Source organism: Triticum dicoccoides, chromosome 6A (genome assembly GCF_002162155.2).
Source record: "Triticum dicoccoides isolate Atlit2015 ecotype Zavitan chromosome 6A, WEW_v2.0, whole genome shotgun sequence".
Taxonomy (NCBI): domain Eukaryota; kingdom Viridiplantae; phylum Streptophyta; class Magnoliopsida; order Poales; family Poaceae; genus Triticum; species Triticum dicoccoides.
Genome location: NC_041390.1, coordinates 45,041,421 through 45,048,279, shown reverse-complemented (window position 1 = coordinate 45,048,279; position 6,859 = coordinate 45,041,421).

Sequence of the window (6,859 nt, the reverse complement as noted above, 5' to 3'; positions counted from 1 at the left end):
GTTCCATCCGCAGGGAGTCCGGCCGAGGTTTCCCATACGGCCCCGAACGATGTGAACAGGGTTCCCGAGATACCTAACGGGTATTCGGTACACCCGGCCACGTACCTGCCGCATCACAGCCCACCCCTACGGTCAGCGCTGTCCACGGCCTCCAGTAGGCTACAAACACCAGAAACTACTTGCAACTCCTGGACGGAGAACTAGGGTGAATAAGAAGCCGAGAGGGTCCATTGGTTTCGGGCCCAATGCATGGTAGTAGCTGATTCTTAAATCACACATACAGATCTCAGTGCTTAAGGTCGGCTTCAATGAAACAACCCACCATGTACTCCTACATGGCCTCTCATCGATACCTTTACCAAATCGTGTTCACCACACCACTCTCATTACCGACATAACCATTTCACTCCAGCCCATCACCCCGATGAACCAGACCTGACACGACCCTAAGCATAGCAGGCATAGCAAGGTAGGAACAACATATACATATGGCTCAAGCAACTCCTACACATGCTAGTGGGTTTCATCTAGTTACTGTGGCAATGACAGGTCATGCAGAGGAAATGGGTTCAACTACCGTAGCACACAACAGTTTGAATCGCGTTGTCTTAATGCAGTAAAAGAGAGCAGGAGCGAGAACATGGGATTGTATCGATATGATCAAATGGTTGGTTGCTTGCCTGATGGTTCGATGCACTGATACGGTTCTTCGTTAGGGTAATCACGGTACTCCTCGGGGACAGAACCTGCCGCAGAGAGCACCGATACACAAACATCACCAAACAATGTGCAACAATATGATGCATGCATGAAACATGGCAATATGAGTGTGTTGGGCTAATGCAACTAAAACCAGAAGGGTTTGAACAAATTTGAATCAAGGATTCAAATTTCAAATTCAAATATGGCCTTTTAAAGTGCTTTACCTTGTTCTGCTTAAAACATCAATTTAACTTGTTTGATCATGCATGAAAATAGTACAGATGGATAGATTGGATTTTTCTGATCATTTTTCATATATAATTTGTCCAATTTGGAGTTACAGAATAAAAGTTATGAATTTTTGAAGTTTAAATAATATTCTGGAATTTCCTGATTTAAATTAAATCCAGAAAATCAATTACTGCGTCAGCCTGACGTCAGTGTGACGTCAGCAGGTCAACAGAACTGGTCCAGGTCAAACCTGACAGTGGGTCCCGCATGTCAGGGTGATTATTTTAATTAAAACTTAATTAAAACTAATCCTGTTTAATTAACAGGGCTGGGCCCCACCTGTCATTGACTCAGGGGAGTCAACCAGGGCCCACCCGTGGTCAAAGTGGATGTCGGCTGCCGGCGTTTAGTCGCCGGCGAGCCCGACGCGGCGGCGGAAGTGGTTTTGGTCATTTCGGCCACCAGAGGGGCCGCGGAGACCACCGGAGTGGAGCTGAGGCCAACCCGCAGCTCTTGGCGGGGCCCGTTGGGGTCGGGGTGGCCGGAGTCGATGGCGGCGAGCTCGGCTGCGGCCGCCGGGGTTCGGTCGTGCACGGGAACGGTGCTGGAGCTCGAAGTCGAGCAAAGCGAGGCGCTAGGGATGCTCTACGGGGTCTTGCGAACTCGTTGGACTCGCCGGGGTGACCAAATGGTCACCGGAGCTGCGTCGACGGCGAGCTCGGCGACGGCGGAGGTTCGGCCGTGGTGGGGAGGTGGCTACGGTGAGGGAACGAGGGGAAGGAGAGGGGGAAACGGTGGCGTAGCTCACCGCGGTTGCAGTGGGCGTCGAAGTGGGCTCGGGGATGCGCTGGAGACGGCGAATCGACGGCGACGGTGGTCGGAGCCCGAAGAGGGGAACGGCGACGTGGCGGCGATGCAGGGCTTCCGGGGAGCTGTGGAGCGGTGGGGAGGAAGAGGGAGTCGAGGCGGAGCTCCTGAGCTAGTCGGGGGAGCGAGGGGTGGTCGGAGACGGTGGCTATGGCGAACGGCGGCGACGGTGGTGTTCGGCCGTGTGAGAGGGGGAGCGAGAGAGAGGAGAGGAGAGCCGGGGGAGAGTGAGAGAGAGCAGGGGGGAGGGCGTGGCGTCGTCCAGGGCGTCGAGCGAGGAGGGGAGGCCAGGCAAGCAGGCGAGCAGGTGGCGTGGCGCGGTGGCGCGCGCGCGCCGGCCACACTCCCCTCCCTCTGTCTGGACGAAGACGACAGAGGAGGGAGGTGGGCTGGGCCGGCTGCCGGCTGGGCCAGCCAGCTGGCTGGGCCGCACAGTGGAGGAGCCCAGGTAAGCTCCTCCTGTTATATATTTTTCTGTTTTTTAATTTCTGACATTTGTTTTGATTTAAATAATATATTAAATCATTTATTTAACTTATGCCAATTTTTGCAGGAGCTATTTATATTATTCCAGAGCTCTTTTATAATTGGCATAATATTTGGGCATATATTAATATATATAATTAATATATTTCCAATGCAAATATTTATGCATTAATTCCAAATGCCCAAAATAAATGTCCATGAGCCACTAAAAATATTGGTTTGATTTTTATCTCTGTCCAATATTTTCAGAGAGCAACATGAGCATTTTCTTGGACCCTTTTGGAGAAATTTTTATTTGGGTCATTTTCAAAATGGTTCTGAGGGTTTCACAGATCCCCATTTCAAGTTTCTGATGACAGAGTAAACATGATGCAACACTCTAATGCATGACTAGCTAGGGTGTGACAACTCACCCCCACTCAAAAGAATCTCGTCCCGAGATTTGGGTTCCTCCGGGAAGAAGGCGGGATACTCGAGTCGAAGACGATCCTCCCTTTCCCAGGTTGCTTCATCCTCAGAATGGTGCGACCATTGAACTTTGAGAAATTTGATATTATGACGCCGGGTGGTACGTTCGGCTTGATCGAGGATACGAATGGGGTACTCTCGATATGTAAGATCATCTTGAAGATCAAGCGTTTCGTGGTCCACTTCACGGATAGGATCCGAGAAGCAACGCCTGAGTTGAGAAACGTGGAAGACATCGTGAACTCTGGAGAGGTGCGGAGGTAGTTCCAACTGGTAGGCAACTTCTCCTCGTTTGGCAAGGATGCGAAAAGGTCCAATGTAACGAGGAGCCAATTTGCCTTTGGTACCGAAACGATGGGTTCCCTTCAGAGGGGTGACCCGAAGATAAGCCTTCTCGTCAACCTCGAAAGTCATAGCCTTATGTTTTCGGTCATATTGACTCTTTTGACGAGATTGGGCTGTTTTCAACTTTTCACGAACGATACGAACTTGCTCTTCTGCTTCCTGAATCATATCCGGGCCAAAGAATTGTCTTTCCCCGGTCTCTGACCAGTTAAGGGGTGTTCGACACCGTCGTCCATAGAGAACTTCAAAAGGGGCTTTACCCAAGCTAGATTGATAGCTGTTGTTGTAAGCGAATTCGGCAAATGGAAGGCACTTCTCCCAGTCCATTCCGAACGAGATAACGGAGGCTCGAAGCATGTCTTCTAGAATTTGGTTGACGCGTTCCACTTGACCGCTCGACTGAGGGTGGAAAGCGGTGCTAAAGGAGAGACGGGTTCCCATAGCATTTTGGAAACTTTCCCAAAATCGAGAGGTGAAAAGACTTCCTCGATCCGAGTTAATTTCCAAAGGAACACCATGAAGGGACACTATTCGGGAGATGTATAAGTCTGCCAGCTGACTAGCGGTTATACTCTCTCGAACAGGTAGGAAATGGGCTACTTTGGAAAGACGATTGACCACGACGAAAATAGCATTATTCCCTCTCTTGGTCCTGGGAAAACCGGTAATGAAATCCATACCAATTTTATCCCATTTCCATTCAGGAATAGCTAAGGGTTGAAGGGTGCCAGCAGGCCGTTGATGCTCTGCTTTTACACAACGACAGACGTCGCAATTTGCAATATACTGAGCAATTTCTCTCTTCATCCTAGTCCACCAGAACCTCTGGCGTAGGTCCTGATACATTTTAGTACTAACGGGATGAATGGTGAGAGGAGATTCATGAGCTTCCTTAAGGATCAATCGCCTCAGGTTTCGCACTTTGGGAACCACTAGTCGATTCCCGAAGTATACGACCCCTTGATCATTAATGGAGAAGCAATTCGCAATTCCTTTCTGGATGTTTCTCTTGATGCGGGAGATTCCCGGATCTACCTTCTGTGCTTTGATAATTTGATCCGTAAGGGTAGGTTTTGCCACCAAGGTGGAGATAAAACCTTGAGGAACAATGTGAAGGTTAAGCTTCCGAAATTCCTCATGGAGAAGCGGTTGACTTTGTTGTAACATCAGATTGTTGCAATAAGATTTACGACTTAGCGCATCAGCCATGACGTTGGCTTTCCCTGGGGTGTAGGTTATTCCTAAGTCGAAGTCGGTGATCAATTCAACCCAACGTCTCTGCCTGAGATTCAAATCTGGTTGGGTGAAAATATACTTCAGACTTTGGTGATCAGTGAATATTTCGCAACGATTACCGAGGAGGTAATGTCGCCAGGTCTTAAGTGCATAGACTACGGCTGCAAGCTCTAGATCATGAGTAGGATAATTCTCCTCATGTGGGTGCAATTGCCGTGAAGCGTAGGCAATTACGTGTCGATCTTGCATGAGAATGCAACCTAGTCCTTGTCGCGAGGCGTCGCAGTAGATAACAAAGTCCTTGGAGAAGTCTGGCGGTACCAGCACGGGAGCAGAAGTCAGGCGTCTTTTCAGTTCCTGAAAGCTGTGCTCACATTGTGGAGTCCATTCGAACTTCTTATCTTTCTTGAGGAGTTCGGTTAGAGGTTTGGCAACCTTGGAGAAGTTCTCGACAAAGCGACGACAATAGCTTGCTAAGCCCAGAAAACTCCGAACTTGCTTGACCGATTCAGGTGGAGTCCAGTTAAGGACGGCTTGAACTCGCTCAGGGTTAACAGCAATACCTTTACCAGATATTACATGACCCAGATAGGTCACTTCTGACAACCAGAATTCACATTTAGAAAATTTGGCATAAAGGCGATGCTCTCGAAGTTTCTGCAACACTAGCCTTAGATGTTCGGCATGTTCTTCCTCGTTCTTGGAGTATATGAGTATATCATCGAGGTAAACCACGACGAATTTATCCAAATACTCCATGAAGATTGAGTTCATTAACCGAGAAAAGGTGGCTGGAGCGTTGGTTAAACCGAAGGACATGACGGTGTACTCGTATTGGCCATAACGAGTGACAAAGGCCGTTTTAGGAATGTCCCCGTTTCTGATTTTGATTTGATGGTAGCCCAACCTCAAATCCATCTTGGAGAAGACTGAGGATCCAGCGAGCTGATCATACAGGTCGTTGATCCTGGGAAGCGGGTATTTGTTCTTGATTGTGACCAAGTTGACAGGTCGGTAATCTACAACCATCCGGTCCGTACCATCCTTCTTCTTGACGAATAGGACGGGGCAAGCCCACGGAGATGAGCTAGGTCGGATGAAACCCTTTTTCAAGGACTCATCGAGTTGTTTCTTAAGCTCGGCTAGTTCTAGTGGTGCCATCTTATAAGGTCTTCTAGCAATCGGAACGGTTCCTGGAATGAGGTCTATTACGAACTCAACATCTCTGTCAGGTGGAACACCTGGCAATTCCTCTGGAAAGACATCCGGGAAGTCACGGACTACCGGAACGTCCTCAAGGTCTGGCAAAGGGATGGCGTTAAGAGAATATAATTGTCGCTTGGCTATTCGGGTCAAGACATTGACTATCTATCCCGAAGGATGGGTGAGTTGAACAGTCCTAGAGAAGCAATCGATTTGGGCATGATGAGCCGACATCCAGTCCATACCCAGAATGATATTAATATCTGAAGATTTAAGGGCTATCAAAGACGCAAGGAAAACAAGTCTGTCGACTTGGATTTCATTTCCATAGCTTACCCTAGAGGTCTGCCATCTAGAACCAGGGGTAGAAATTTCCATAGTGGATGGCATGTCACAGAATGCAACGTTATGCAAACGAGCATAACTTTCGGATATAAAAGAATGAGAGGCTCCTGTATCGAAAAGGACAGATGCCGGGTGGCAATTAACAAGAAGCGTACCGAGAACGACGTTGGGATCCTCTTGAGCTTCTTCGGCAGAGACACAGTTGACATGGCCACGTGAAGCGGTGACCGGCTTGGCGTGGAATACTTTTCCTGTCGGCTTGCCACGGCCAACAGCTTTAGCAGATTGATTGGGGTTGGTCTGGGGGCATTCACGCATATAGTGACCAGATTTCCCACACTTGAAACAAGTCACGGAACTGGTACGTGGAGGAGCATTGTTAGTTGGACCCCCGTAGGGCTTGGCTGGAGCAGACTGTTGTACAGGGCGAGGCGCCTGGAAGGATGGCCTCGGTGTAAACCTGGGTGGCAGGGCGGTGTTGGGTACCCACACGCGGCGCTTCTGAGGACTAGCACCGGATGAGGAACCCATATCACGTCCATGCTTGCGTGTTGCGTCATAGTCAGTCTGACCAGTTTCAGCACTGATGGCTTTGTTGACAAGTTTCGAAAAAGATGTGCACTCATGCAGACGGAGGTCGCGGCGAAGCTCAGGACTAAGTCCCTTACGGAACCTTGCTTGCTTCTTGGCGTCAGTAGACACTTCCTCAGTTGCATATCGGGCGAGATTACCAAACTCCCTGCTATAGGCATCCACAGAAAGTCGGCCTTGGGTGAAACTGCAAAATTCTTCACGTTTACGGTCCATGAGACCCTCCGGAATGTGATGTTCACGGAAAGCCTCGCTGAATTCAGCCCAAGTAGTGACATGGCCCGCTGGGCGCATAGCTCCATAATTCTCCCACCATAGACTGGCGGGGCCTTCAAGATGATATGCAGCAAAGGTGACCTTGTCAGCCTCCGCTACCAGCGCGGAA